Source organism: Schistocerca gregaria, chromosome 2, assembly GCF_023897955.1.
Source record: "Schistocerca gregaria isolate iqSchGreg1 chromosome 2, iqSchGreg1.2, whole genome shotgun sequence".
NCBI classification, from domain to species: domain Eukaryota; kingdom Metazoa; phylum Arthropoda; class Insecta; order Orthoptera; family Acrididae; genus Schistocerca; species Schistocerca gregaria.
In genome coordinates this window covers 714,499,064-714,515,095 of record NC_064921.1, presented here as the reverse complement: position 1 = coordinate 714,515,095, position 16,032 = coordinate 714,499,064, and the positions used below count along the sequence as shown (strand labels likewise).

General features: G+C 40.6%; 1 protein-coding gene across 2 annotated transcripts in view; it reads left to right on the top strand.

Moving 5' to 3' along the window:
- The window catches only part of LOC126334838 (Golgi-specific brefeldin A-resistance guanine nucleotide exchange factor 1), a 290,716-nt gene that overhangs the window by 82,627 nt on the left and 192,057 nt on the right, over window positions 1-16,032 (top strand). The gene's annotated exons all lie outside the window — the stretch shown is intronic.

The following is a 16,032-nucleotide window of genomic DNA, read 5'->3' as shown; positions in this document are numbered from 1 at the left end:
GCAGGCACAGAAAAGTGATTTTTTTTCCCTTCTAATATTTCGACCATATACCTCTTGGCCACCTTCAAAGGTGCCGACAGATTCAAGTTGCAGCACTTGCTCTGTTGTTTAAAACCAGCAGACTGTGCCATTGTGCATGCTACCACAGTTGGGTAAGTTCCAGAGATGTGGATTGGTGGCAAAGTTGTACACATAAATGGAATCTGTGGCTGATACATGCTAGGCTATCAGTGTATCATCATGAGATGCACTGTAGTGAAGTATTTGTGAGTTCATTAAAGAAAATCCTGGATTCCACAATTAGTCAAAGCTGAAATTGTTGTCTCTATTGATTAAATTCTTTGCCAAACACATTTCAGTTGCTTCTTTTATCACCAAGTTACAAGAAAATGAAGTCGATGCTATAATTTAGATATTTTCATACCACATAGTGACCAGTGTTGATGCAGTGCTCTGGCATAGCCAGTTTATTGGGTTTTAAGAGCTGGGTGTTCCTGCTTCACTTTGTGCGTCTTTCATGAACTCTAAGTGTCACTTGCCTAATGTATGAAAGGCCACACTTGCAGGGGACTTCGTAGATCCTAGCATTTAGGAGCATCAAGTAAGAACCCAAAATAGATGCTGTCTTTGATGAAAGGCAAAAAATCACTAACTTGTGCTTGGTGGAGGCTTCCCACATATGGCAGGAGAGCCATTGATTTGAATCTGTTTGTGCCTTCTTTCTCGTTCCTTATCTCCACCTTATGTTTTATTTGTAGTACCTTGCATTTGTGTTGTGAAGAAAGCCCATTCGCTTCAAATCTCCCTTAAAGAGTAGAAGCTCATCCTGCAGACTGTTTTCATGAGCAATGATGTTTGCTTCATGAACTAGTGTTGTGAAAACACTCATCTTGTAAGACTGCTATTTGCATGTAAATGTAAGTCCATACGAGATGGCTTCTAATAAACTACTTTTCAGAAAGTACCATCATCTTTGCAATTAATGAAAACATACAAAGAATGGAAGGCATCCCTCCTTCTTAATTTTCATTGTAAACTGAATTTTTCTGTGAATAGAAAGTAGATTGTTTGAAAATTTCCATAATTTATCCTCACTTTCAAGATATCTCCAAAATGCTGTGGGTTTCCCATTAAATCAGCTGTGGTGGAGCACTTTATCAACACTGGTCACTCTGTATGATATGAAATGTCTAAACCATAGCATCTACTTAGTCTTCTTGGGACTTCATGGAGAGAGAAGCAATTGAAAGCCATTTGATGCAGAATTTAATCAATGTAGATAGTGGTTTCAACTTGGACCAATCATGAAATCTGGCACTTTCATTAATATACTCACAAAGTCATCACTACGGTAGAGTTCATAATGATACATAGATCCCAACTTAGGTCAACCACGTAGCCATAGATTCAGTTTAGGCATATTACTTTACCACCAATCAACTTCTCTGATGCTAATGTATCTATGGCTGCATGCCCAGTGATGCAGACCAAAGATTTAAGAGGATGGAGTGACTTTTGCAGCTTCAGTCTGTCAGTCCAATCTGAAGAGCCTGAAAGGTAAATAGACAAAACTAACGTTTCTGTGGCTGCATGTCTGAAGTTTAATCAGAGTAGCATATTTTTGAATAATGTGTATCAAATGGCTCAGTTGCAAAATGTATTTTTAGTAGGCCATCACTTTATTCTCCTGCTTTTCATTTATCCATGTGTCATTTATTGCCAGATTTCTTTGTTAATTTCCATTACCTTGCTTTGCATCCTGCAAAGGGCATCTTCGCTCTGAACTATAAGAGACCATTTTGCATGTCATAGGATAGGTAAATTGCCCCTGCCATTTCCTCATTTAAAAAACTGAAGGATATCTGGAATCCAAAACTTTTTCTTTTATCATAATTTCTTTATGTATGTGGATGTTATCATAGTAGTTTGAGATTGGAGATAAATTTCTTTATTAATGTTTAGGACCATGATATAATAAAGTTGCTTCTAGCAACTTGGCAGGATAACTACAGTTAGTATTAAAATAAGATGTGAACCGTTTGTGAGGTATGTACTTACTTTGTTTTAATGTAACATGATCAGTGTAGGTGGATTCATTGTCAGTAGTAGAACAGTGAATAAAATAGAGAGTTTCAGTTGTCAAAATTGGATAATAAAATTGGGGGAATCTATTGATTCTAATTAGGGATGATACCAAAAAGATATTTACTAAAAATTCTGCAGATTGAACATTAGGAAGATCCACAATATCTGACAGAATGCATGAAATATGACATGTGACATGCAGTGTTCAGAAAAATAATTCATAATAAAAACTTTTTCAATGTTTTTACATAATTCTGGGAATAAAATAACTTACATCAGTTCTTTGAAATTGTTGTTGTGTATCTCAACCCTTTTTCCTCAAACTTTGCCCTCTGTCGCATCACTCCCCAGACTCCCACCTTCCACACATCTCTTGAGATACACAAAGTCAACCATACGTGTCACCCCACTGCTACTGTGGCTAATATCTGAAGTCTCACTTAAAGGATATTTGTCCTGTGGACCTACCACCTCAACCCTTGATGTGTAGCCTGCGTTCTAAATCAGTTAACACAAACTGTCTTTTCTACTTTCACTGTCCCCTTACCATTATGGGACAATACAGAAAGAAAAATTGCTGGGATCACTGCACTTCAGGTGTAGGTCAAGATCCATAGTCTTCTGGGCCATCAAAGACCTGCATGGTGGTATTTGTACCAATGTGTCAGTTATTGCTGTGATGACCCAACATCTGAACGTTATTCGAAGATTCGATCAACATAAGTATTTCAGTTGTATTATGCTTGAAGGTGTTTCTCTTTCGCAATGCTGAGATAATATTATTGTCTCAGTCCTTAATTAGGCAAAAAGTCATCAACCATTGAAACATACATAACTGATTATTCTCAGCAATGTGCTGCGCAAACTGCTCGAAAGGATGGTTCCTGGCAGTTGTGCTGGGCTCTCAAATCATGGTGCCATTCATCCCCCTATCAGTATCGTTTTTGGGAGCATGATGCACAACCGATCATCTGATTAGGTGGGAAACAGTACTGTGACAGGCATTTTGTAACCAGCACATCATTGCAGCCTTTTTTGATGTGAATGAGGCATATGACACCACATTTTCTTTACCATCATGTCACTTTTTTTTTACCCTCCATGTTTGGGGCTTTTGAGGCTCCATAATGGTTACTTGTCCCTCATGGCTCTGTACCGAGTGTTGCACACTTCTTAATTCTCATGAACAGGCTAGTGATCTCCATCAGATCACTGGTCACTCTGTCATACAAGAAGGCAATTTGTGCACTTTGTATAGGTCCCAAACTGAAGCCTTGCCTTGAACATCAGCTACAAATTGCCAACTGAAGGGCCTCTACTGGAGCCCTTTCCCATAGCTTCCAGCAGTTATTTCGCTAAAACATGAATTGTTCATTACTGTCATAATACCATGGTCCCTCATGACCCAGAAACGTACATTGGTATCCATTGTTTGAATATTGTTACATAGACCCATTTTTTGGGACCCTTCTTTGATAAAAAGCTTATGTGAGCCATATTTGTCAACTAGACTGGCTGCATCTTTGCCCACACCTTTTGGAGTGCAGTTTGTTGCTCTCTTCCATATTTATTGGAACCCAGGTCTCATCCAGATTGCATTATGGTTGCCAGGTTAATGTTTCAGTGGCAACTTCAGTTTTAAAATTATTGGACTCACTCCATCATCATGGAATGAGCCTGGCCACTGGTGCATTCAACTAGTCCCATAGACAATCTCCCCGCCAAAGCAGCAATTTTTCCTCTGCAGTTTCGGTGATACCAACTCGTGCTCACTTATGCAATCACCATACGGCAATTTCCCGATCATCCAACCTAGCAAATTATTTTTGCATGCAAGGGTCATCGACCCAGTCACTCTCACCCTTCTGTGGGATTACCAGTACACCATGAAGCAATCTGATGGGACTCTCTGCTAATGTCCTTAGAATGGGCTCCCTGTGTTTTCCAGGACGCCGCTCACCTTCAGCTCCCTTGTTTAGTACCCAGACACAAATTAGGACCAATATACGAGGGTTGGGACTTTAATAGTGGCAACTATTTATTTACAGCTCGTACAAGATAGATAGGGGTTTCAAAGTTTTACTGACCTTCAGAGTAGTCACCAGCATTGTGTATAACCCGTTGACAGCGATGTAGAAGTTGTAGGATAGTCTTTGCAGTGCCAGTTTTGTTGACCGTTCAAGCGGCGTGGTCTATTGCCTGACGAATCTGTAGCAGTTCTGAAACGAATGCCGTGAAGTGTTTCCTTTAGTTTAGAAATAGAGTTGAACTCACGAGGGCTTAACTCAGGGGAGTGCAGTAGGTGGTATAGCACTTAGCAGCTCCATCAGTCAAACAAATCAGTAACAGCTTGCAGTGTATGTGCTTGAGCGTTGTCTTGCAAAATGATGGTCAGGTCCTGCAGAAATTGTTGTCACTTCTGTTTCTAAGCTGGTCATAGGTTCCAAAAATGAACAGCATAGAGACAGAAGTGATGACACTTGCTGCAGGACCTGATATCATTTTGCAGGACATTGTTGAAGCACGTACAGTGCAAGCTGTTACTTATTTGTTTGACTGATGGGGCTGCTAAGTGCTATACCACCTACTGCACTCCCCTGACTTAAGCCTTCGTAAGTGTAACTAGATTTCTGAACTGAAGGAAATATCTACAAATGCTACAAATTCATCTAGCAACAGGCCGCACTGCTTGAACTGTCAACACAACTAGCACTGCTAGGAGTATCCTATGACTTCGACATCACTGTCAACAGGTTATACACAATGCTGGTGACTACCCTGAACATCAGTAAACATGTATCTATTCTGTATGAGCTGTAAATAAATAGTTGCCATTATTAAAGTTCCAACCCTTGTATTTCAAGGTCCTGAAGTTAGTTGCCCCAATCACCTTTAGGCATCCGTTCCTCTTGTTCTTCAGAAATATCAAGGTGCTACCATCATTTACAATGATGGCTCTAAAACCAATGAGAAGATGGGATATGCTTTTATATTTCCCAGTGGTTGTTTCAGAGCCGATAACATTAACAGAGCCCTATGTTTTATTAAATAGGCCTTCCTAGGCTGCATTTTTGTTTGTAGTGGCTCAGTGAGCAGTCTTCAGGCTGTTGGTTAGTGTTACTCTTCAGTCTATAATACCTGCTGTTTGTGACTTTCTCTCTTACTGTAATGGTACTGCCTGCTCATTTGTCTTTCTGCGGGCCCCAAGTCATGTAGGTATTCCAGGGAAAGATCTGGCTGATTGTTTGCCTAGAGAAGCAATTCTTCGCCCAACATACACTTTGATGATTCCAGGTGTGGTCTTGCCGTTTGCAAATAACTCCCAATACTCAAAGATGGAACGACATCTGGTGGCCTACTGCCCCCTCTAATTAACATCAAACTATCAAAGAAACAACTGATGGATGGTACTCCTCCATCAGTTCCTCTCAGAAGGAATTCCTCTACATCCATATCATCCTATGATACTTCCACATCTGTCATAGCAGTTTAATTCATAGCTTATTTTACATAATGATCCACCCTCACATTCTTTTCACAAATCTTAATGGACAGTACTCACATCCTGGAGGATTGCTTTCTGCTCCTGACTCTCCATGTTAAACATGGTCTTCGAGATTTGTTGCCTGTAATATTGGCTGGAAACTTGTGGACTGTTGAACTGGTTCTCCATTTACTCTGTGAAAGTGGTAGGTATTATCAGGTAAAATGTTATAAACTACTTTTGGGTTGGGGGCAGGTGGCTGGGTTTGGCGTGTGTTCCACCACATGCTGGGTCTGATGAACACTTGATCTCACCTGCTTTGCAAGCTACCTAGGTCATATCTATTTTACTCTATCTCAATTGCTTTTTTTCTGCTACACTCTTTTTTTTTTTTTTTTTTTTTTTTTTTTTTTTTTTTTTTTTTTTGTGAATAATAGGTACTACTTCCCTCCGTAACATGTTGGTATGGATAATTTGTGGCGAGGGGACGGACAGGGGTAGCAGAGGCATGTGGAGCAACAGGGGACACTTGCGTGGCCTCATCCACCTGCAGACCTTATCAGTTCTCTCATCGTGATCTATTATTGTTCATCCAACAAATGTTCACTATGTTTCTAACCTTCAAATTTTTGCTATTATGGGTCTCCCTAATATAAATTATTCTTTATTCTGTAATAGACCGATTGGTGGTGTGTTCGAAGCATGTGGGGTCTCGCTCACTTCAGAAGAGCCCTGGGTGACCTGTTGTCTGCTCTTACTTATGTAATGGCCCACCCCATGTAATTTAACCTCTTCTATCAGTATTGCTTTCAGTGCCTAGATTTTATAACTCAGACATACTTTCATAATCTGGCCAAATTTCTCACAGACATCACTAAGTCCAGATGAAGAATATCTTGACAGTGGGACTGTTGATCTCAAAAATGAATACCACATTTGAAAAGGGGAAGGTTGGGAGAATGTTATGAAAATACTAATGTTTGTCACCAATTGTTCTGTGACCAATGCAGAATTTGAGAAAACAATAAAACTTTTTTAAATGGAGATTTTTGCCTGGAGACCATTGTTGACCCATATAGACAGACGTACAACTCTTAAAGAATGTGTTACAAATGAAGTTGCCACCACCCTCTCAGGAAGAACAGTTCTGGCCATAGAAGCGTAGACTGAGTAGGCCTGTCAAAAATCTCAAAAGCATCAGATCACTCTTTGTCTTGATTCTGAAGAACACAAAAGTGATAATGACAGTAGCACTGAAGTCCGCCTTCGGGAACTACTACAGCCTTCTGTTAGAGCATTCCCAGCCGGACTCCAGGTTCATTTGCCATTGGGGTGGAGCTATTAAGCCCCATGTGGATATGAAGCTGAGGTGCAACAGCCAGTTAGGCAGAGCTGCTGCCTGTCTCCATCACTGATATCTTGTTCTGCTCTTGTGTCCTCACAAACCCTGCTTGGTAGGAAGTTTCTAATGATTTGAAGTCTAGTGACAATTTCCCCATGCATATACCAGACAAAGCAGTGTATCGGTAGTGAGCAACATAAATGGGATTCTGTAAAGCCAAGAAATGGAGAGATGGGATTAAGTGAAATACATCTCTAGTAGGATCCACCTGGCTGCTGACTCATTGATTCCAAACTTTCTAGAATGATGTAGAAGGCAGCCTGTTCATTAACCTAATGTTAAGCACTGCTTTACAATCAGGCTGTAAGGTAAAACGGATCAAGAATACATATTAACAGAAATTTCTGAACTTGGTAAATCATTTCAATAAATCATCAATAGTATAGAAGGCTGTATAATTTGTGCGAAGGGAGTTACAAAATGTCCTGTTAGCATGTATTTTGAGGAATGGGAGTCTCTGACCGAATAAAGGTGAGATTGACGTATGCCTGTTGGCTTCTGCAGAAGCCATTTGTGTAATGATTTCTCTGAGGTTTTGTCAGCCCAAAAGGCTGTCATTGTCAGAGCTTCATCCTTGGTTGCTGGTGACAAGCTGGAATTAACCCTTTGACTGCTGGGGAGGTGTTAACTCGACATGCCTCGCCGTTCCCCTTTCACACCCGACGTGTTTAAGTGCGGCCTATGGGTTTCCCTACAGCGCTGAGGATGAGTTGGCACATACCATGCCACTGGCCTTTTCACTGCTAGGGACGAGTTTAGGTGCTCTGAGTCACATCTACCTTATGACTGACATGTAAAAACGCATAGCTGTCTTTCCACTCTGCTCTTCCAGTAGCTGTTCAGTGGTCTGACTGTATAGTTTGAGAATGCGTATATGTTTCTTTCTGTGTTCCCTCTTTGCAGAATTTGACTTTGCTCCATGTATTTGTCAGTTTTATTATTATTTCTTATGTCTGGTTAAAAATGGAAAGTGACGCAGACCTTTGCTCAAGCGTGACTTCTTTTTAACTGTACAGTATATGTTACATTGCTTTTGGGAACTTTTGGGTAATTGAACATGTATCAATAATTACAGATTTCGTAAATAAAATAGAAAGAAACTTCCACATGGGAAAAATATATTAAAAACAAAGATTCCAAGACTTACCAAGCGGGAAAGCACTGGCAGACAGGCACAATGAACAAAACACACAAACACACACACAGAATTACTAGCTTTCGCAACCGATGGTTGCTTCTTCAAGAAGGAGAGGGAAAGACGAAAGGATGTGGGTTTTAAGGGAGAGGGCAAGGAGTCATTCCAATCCCGGGAGCGGAAAGACTTCCCTTAGGGGGAAAAAAAGGACAGGTGTACCTCGCGCGCGCGCACACATACATACACACACACACATACACACACACACATACATACACACACACACACACACACACACACACACACACACACACACACACGTATCCATCCGCATATACACAGACACAAGCAGACATATTTAGGCAAAGAGTAAGGGCAGAGATGTCAGTCGAGGCGGAAGTACAGAGGCAAAGAAGTTGTTGAAAGACATGTGAGGTATGAGCGGCGGCAACTTGAAATTAGCGGAGGTTGAGGCCTGGCGGATATCGAGAAGAGAGTATATACTGAAGGGAGAGTTCCCATCTCCGGAGTTCGGATAGGTTGGTGTTGGTGGGAAGAATCCAGATAACTCGGACGGTGTAACACTGTGCCAAGATGTGCTGGCCGTGCACCAAGGCATGTTTAGCCACAGGGTGATCCTCATTACCAACAAACACTGTCTGCCTGTGTCCATTCATGCGAATGGACAGTTTGTTGCTGGTCATTCCCACATAGAAAGCGTCACAGTGCAGGCAGGTCAGTTGGTAAATCACCACGACCGTGGTACTGGATCGTCGGGAGTATGTGGCTGAGGGACTGCGTCAGCTTTCAGACAACTCTACATACAAAGTTTGCCAAGGTAACCCCACTCTTGATGTCCAGGTGGAGCTTCAAGGAATCCTCAGAACCTTAGGCCCCCTACAAAACCTTTCACCTGACTCCATCAAACTCCTGACCCCACCGACACCTCCTACTCCTACCTTCTACCTACTTCCTAAAATTCACAAACCCAAACATCCTGGCCGTCCCATTGTAGCTGGTTACCAAGCCCCCACAGAACGTATCTCTGCTTACGTAGATCAACACCTTCAACCCATTACATGCAGTCTCCCATCCTTCATCAAAGACACCAACCACTTTCTCGAACGCCTGGAATCCGTACCCAGTCTGTTACCCCCAGAAACCATCCTTGTAACCATTGATGCCACTTCCCTATACACGAATATCCCACACGTCCAGGGCCTCGCTGCAATGGAGCACTTCCTTTCACGCCGATCACCTGCCACCCTACCTAAAACCTCTTTCCTCGTCACCTTAGCCAGCTTCATCCTGACCCACAACTTCTTCACTTTTGAAGGCCAGACATACCAACAATTAAAGGGAACAGCCATGGGTACCAGGATGGCCCCCTCGTATGCCGACCTATTTATGGGTCGCTTAGAGGAAGCCTTCTTGGTTACCCAAGCTTGCCAACCCAAAGTTTGGTACAGATTTATTGATGACATCTTCATGATCTGGACTCACAGTGAAGAACAACTCCAGAATTTCCTCTCCAACCTCAACTCCTTTGGTTCCATCAGATTCACCTGGTCCTACTCCAGGTCCCATGCCACTTTCCTAGACGTTGACCTCCATCTGTCCAATGGCCAGCCTCACACATCCGTCCACATCAAACCCACCAACAAGCAACAGTACCTCCATTATGACAGCTGCCACCCATTCCATATCAAACGGTCCCTTCCCTACAGCCTAGGCCTTCGTGGCAAACGAATCTGCTCCAGTCCTGAATCCCTTGACCATTACACCAACAACCTGAAAACAGCTTTCGCATCCCGCAACTACCCTTCCAACCTGGTACAGAAGCAGATAACCAGAGCCACTTCCTCATCCCCTCAAACCCAGAACCTCTCACAGAAGAACCCTAAAAGTGCCCCACTTGTGACAGAATACTTCCCGGGACTGGATCAGACCTTGAATGTGGCTCTCCAGCAGGGATACAACTTCCTAAAATCCTGTCCCGAAATGAGATCCATCCTTCATGAAATCCTCCCCACTCCACCAAGAGTGTCTTTCCGCCGTCCACCTAACCTTCGTAACCTCTTGGTTCATCCCTATGAAATCCCCAAACCACCTTCCCTACCCTCTGGCTCCTACCCTTGCAACCACCCCTGGTGTAAAACCTGTCCTATGCACCCTCCCACCACCACCTACTCCAGTCCTCTAACCCGGAAGGTGTACACGATCAAAGGGAGAGCCACGTGTGAAAGCACTCACATGATTTACCAACTGACCTGCCTGCACTGTGACGCTTTCTATGTGGGAATGACCAGCAACAAACTGTCCATTCACATGAATGGACACAGGCAGACAGTGTTTGTTGGTAATGAGGATCACCCTGTGGCTAAACATGCCTTGGTGCACGGCCAGCACATCTTGGCACAGTGTTACACCGTCAGAGTTATCTGGATACTTCCCACCAACACCAACCTATCCGAACTCCGGAGATGGGAACTCGCCCTTTCAGTATATCCTCTCTTCTCGATATCCGCCAGGCCTCAACCTCCGCTAATTTCAAGTTGCCGCCGCTCATACCTCACCTGTCTTTCAACAACTTCTTTGCCTGTGTACTTCCGCCTCGACTGACATCTCTGCCCTTACTCTTTGCCTAAATATGTCTGCTTGTGTCTGTGTATGTGCGGATGGATGTGTGTGTGTGTGTGTGTGTGTGTGTGTGTGTGTGTGTGTGTGTGTGTGCGCGCGCGCACGAGTGTACACCTGTCCTTTTTTTTCCCCCCGAAGGGAAGTCTTTCCGCTCCCGGGATTGGAATGACTCCTTACCTTCTCCCTTAAAAACCACATCCTTTCGTCTTTCCCTCTCCTTCCTGAAGAAGCAACTGCTGGTTGCGAAAGCTAGTAATTCTGTGTGTGTGTTTGTGTGTTTTGTTCATTGTGCCTGTCTGCCGGCGCTTTCCCGCTTGGTAAGTCTTGGAATATTTGTTTTTAATATATTTTTCCCATGTGGAAGTTTCTTTCTATTTTATTTGCAGTTGATAGTATAATTGATATAATGTCAACTTTATCCTGATGCCACATGTCCTTGACTTCTTCAGCCAGTTGGATGTTTTTTTTTTCCAATTTTTTTTCTCCTGTTTTCTTTTGTATATTTGTTGTATTGGGTATTGATATTTAGATTAGTTGTGTTGATTTCTTCTTTTTATTGGTGAGTATGATGTCAGGTTTGTTATATGGTGTTGTTTTATCTGTTATAATGGTTTTGTTCCGGTATAATTTGTATTCATCATTCTCCAGTACATTTTGTGGTGCGTACTTGTATCTGGGAACATGTTGTTTTATAAGTGTATGTTGTAAGGCAAACTGTTGATGTATTATTTTTTGCTACATTGTCATGTCTTCTGTGGTATTCTGTATTTGCTAGTATTGTACATCCGCTTGTGATGTGATCTACTGTTTCTATTTGTCGTTCGCAAAGTCTGCATTTATCTGTTTGGTATTGGGATCTTTAATAATATGCTTGCTGTAATATGTGCTGTTTATTGTTTGATCCTGTATTGCAATCATGAATCCTTCCATCTCACTGTATATATTGCCTTTTCTTAGCCACGTGTTGGATGCATCTTGATCGCTGTGTGGCTGTGTTAGATGATACGGGTGCTTGCCATGTAGTGTTTTCTTTTTCCAATTTTCTTTCTTCGTATATGTTGATGTTATGCAATCTAAAGGGTAGTAGAAGTGGTTATGAAATTGCTATTTATATGAGTGATTGATTTGTGTATTTTGCTAGTTTATGCTTGTTATATAAAGAATTTTCTTAAATTGTCTACCAGTTCCTAAGGTAGGTTTTTCATGTCGATAAATCCCCTTCCTCCTTCATTTCTGCTTAATGTGAATCTTTCTATTGCTGAATGTATGTGATGTATTCTATATTTGTGGCATTGTGATCATGTAACTGTATTGAGTGCTTCTACGTCTGTGTTACTCCATTTCACTATTCCAAATGAGTAGGTCAATATTGGTATAGCATAAGTATTTATAGCTTTTGTCTTGTTTCATGCTGTCAATTCTGTTTTCAGTATTTTTGTTAGTCTTCGTCTATATTTTTCTTTTAGTTCTTCTTTAATGTTTGTATTATCTATTCCTATTTTTGTCTGTATCCTAGATATTTATAGGCATCTGTTTTTCCATCGCTTCTATGCAGTCGGTGTGGTTATCCAATATGTAATCTTCTTGTTTAGTGTGTTTTCCCTTGACTATGCTATTTTTCTTACATTTGTCTGTTCCAAAAGTCAAATTTATATCATTGCTTAATACTTCTGTTACCTTTAGTAATTGGTTGAGTTTTTGATTTGTTGGTGCCAGTAGTTTTAGATCATCCATGTATAGCAAATGTGTGATTTTGTGTTGTTATGTTCCAGTAAAATTGTATCCATAATTTGTATTATTTAGCATGTTGGATAGTGGATTCAGAGCAAGGCAGAACCACAAAGGACTAAATGAGTCTCCTTGGTATATTCCACACTTAATCTGTATTGGCTGTGATGTGATATTATTTGAATTTCTTTGGATATTAAGTGTGGTTTTCCAATTTTTCATTACTATGTTTAGGAACTGTATCAATTTAGGATGTACTTTGTATATTTCCAATATTTGTAGTAGCCGAGTGGGGTACACTATCAAAAGCTTTTTGGTAATAAATGTATGCATAGTGTAGTGACCTTTGTTTAGTTTTAGCTTGATATGTCACCTCTGCATCTATTATCAGTTGCTCTTTACATCCTCGTGCTCCTTTGCAACAGCCTTTTTGTTCTTCATTTATAATTTTGTTCTGTGTTGTATATGTCATTAATTTCTGTGTAATGACTGAAGTTAATATTTTATATATTGTTGGTAGGCATGTTATGGGGCGATATTTTGCTGGGTTTGCTGTGTCTGCTTGATCTTTAGGTTTCAGATAAGTTATTCCATGTGTAAGTGTATCAGGGAATGTGTATGGGTCTGCAATGTAACTGTTAAACAATTTATATCTAAAAACAAAGATGATGTGACTTACCAAACAAAAGCACTACAGGTCGATAGACACACAAACGTACACACAAAATTCAAGGTTGCATCTTCAGGAAAGAGGGAAGGAGAGGGAAAGATGAAAGGATGTGGGTTTTAAGGGAGAGGGTAAGTCACATCATCTTTGTTTTTAGATCTATTTTTCCCACATGGAATGTTTCCCTCTATTATGTTAAATAATTTAGTTAGATGTGAATGTGTTGAGGTGAACTTCTTCAGCCAGAAATTTGCTGTTTTATCTTTTCCTGGGGCTTTCCAATTGTGAGTAGAATTAATTGCTTGGGTGACTTCATGTTGCAAAATTATCACTTCAGGCATTTGTGGTATCATCTTGTATGTGTCTGTTTCTGCTTGTGTCCACCGTGCATGCCTGTTATGTTGTACAAGGTTTGACCATATGTTGCTCCAGAAGTGTTCCATGTCTGTTATGTTTGGTGGATTGTCTATTTTACTGTGTGTGTTATCTATGGTAAAATTTCTTTTGGTTTGTGTTGTACAGAGTTTGACCGTATGTTGCTCCAGATGTTTGGTTTTGTTTCCTCCTATTTTCACTTTTTTTTATCTTCTAAGTCGTTTGGCCAATGCTTGTAATTTCTGCTTCTTTTCATCTAATTGCTCAATCGCTTCTTGTTGTGAGATTTTACCGAACCCTTTTCATTTTTTTCTGACATTTCATTTCTTATAAACTGTGTTAGCTGTCCGATGTCTTTTCTCAGTTTTTCTATTCTGATCTGTAGCCTGTGTTGCCATGCTGGTTTTGTGAGTTTCTTCTGTGTGTTGGTTGGTTCTGATCTCTGCCTAGTGTGTATATTTAGTGTAGTGAGTGCTCCTATATAAACCAGTAGTTTTAACTCTTCCATAGTTGTGTTTTCATTTATGTTGTTGTGTATGATTTTGTTGATAGTTTTTATTGTTTTGACTTGTGGGTTATTTGGCGGTCTATGCAAGAATGGTCTAATGTCTGTATTTGTGTCTTTGTATTCTATATATGTCGGCTGAAATTTTTTTCTACATCTAACATGTGTGTCACTTCGTGTTCTATTTGTGCTTGTTCTGGTGGCTGTCTTAAGATTTTGTTTTCCTATGATTGTTTAATTGATGCGTGTTGTTCTTTGTCTGTTTGCTCTGGGATGTTTGAATCCATTACTGTATTTTTTTCTTCTTCTGATTGCGCATTATTTTGTTTCAGTATTTGTTGTACTTGTTTGATGTTTTCTAATTCTGACTGGGTTATCCTGTTGTTTTTTTTATTATTATACGGATCTGATCAGCTAGTCATTGGGTACTGTTAAAAATTTTAATTCTGAGTATCTGGTTATAAATGTTGTGTATACTTGTGATCTGTATCCAGTTGTGTTGGTTCCTAGGTTTGTTGCTTGGTAATAACAGAACATGAGGTGTCGGGTAACTACATCTGTCCAACTCATCCTCGGTCTTTGTTTTCCTTCTAGGGTGGTTGCAGGAAGCATATCCTATATTTGGATTTAAATCATTTTACAGTTTGCCAGCAGTGTTGTTACCATTGTGGGCAGGGATAGGGTTCAAGTGTCGTCCCCGACAATGACGGCGCTTGTCCGAGGCTTCTTTAGTTCTGTCCTGAACCAACTAATCACACTAAAAGGGGGGTGGGGGGTGTAGCCCTATCAGTGGTTTGTTCTTTTCGTCGTCTTTTATGACTGGCAGAACATACCAGAGGCCTATTCTTTTTCCGGGCCTGCACGGGATTTATTCTTATTATTATTAATATTTAAATGGGAGAAATGTCACTGTGCCGTGGTTGCACAGATAAAGAGGACGTGGATATACTCACTAGGAGCGACAGTGAGTGTGAATTATCTGATTTTGCTAGCAGTGATGAGTCTCCAACAGAATCTCAAAGCTGTAGTCCTCAGCCCTTTACATCAGAGGGGAGAGCAAGAATTACAGTCAGCAGTTCCTGTGAATCTGAGGAATCAGAAAGTGACAGTGACACGTTTGACTGGAAAGAAACCAATTTCCATCTGTTAAACCATTACTTTGATGACTCGAGTTCAGGAAACAAATGTAAACTAGATACTGACCTTAGCATTCTTTCATTTTTTGTGATATTTCTGTCTCAAGAGCTGTTGCAATTTATATCAAATGAAACAAATCGATTTTACGTTTACAGAGAAAATACTACAGAATCTGTTTATTCTCGGCTGTCAAAGGGGGAAGACTCTGGATTTGAGGAAATGTATTGTTTTGTTGATATTTGCCTTCTAATGGCACAAGTTAAGAAGTTAAAATTAAGTGATTATTGGCCTAGAGATACACTTTTGAACAAACCAGTTTTCAGCAAAATTATGTCTAGAGACAATTTTTGTCTATTTCTGAGAATGCTATACTTCAGTGATCACTCTGCAAGTACTTTAGCTGACAGTCTATTTAAAATCAGGACAATTGTTGACAAAGTTTGCAAGACATTTTGTTATTCATTTCGTCGACATCACAAGCTGTGTGTAGATAAAGTCTCTTGATGTTCAAATGGCGATTATCTGTTAAGCATTTATTCCAACCAAGCTAAGTAGATTCATAATAAAGACATTTGTACTGTCTGACTGTCAGTGTGTGTGTATTTTGGATTTTGTTGTATATACAAGTGCAACAACAGAAATTGTATTTCCACAACTTAGTGAAAAGTGGCGATGTAGTGGCTACTCTTATGGGACTGTATTTGGAACAGGGTCATATTCTGTATGTCGATAATTGGTACTCCAGCTTGGGCCTGTTCCTGTGGTTTCACAACCATGGAACAACCACATGTGTCACTTGTCATAAGAATAGGCACAACATGCCAAAACTGCAGAAGAAATTAAAATGAGGAGAAACTGAGTTTAAGTCCATTGA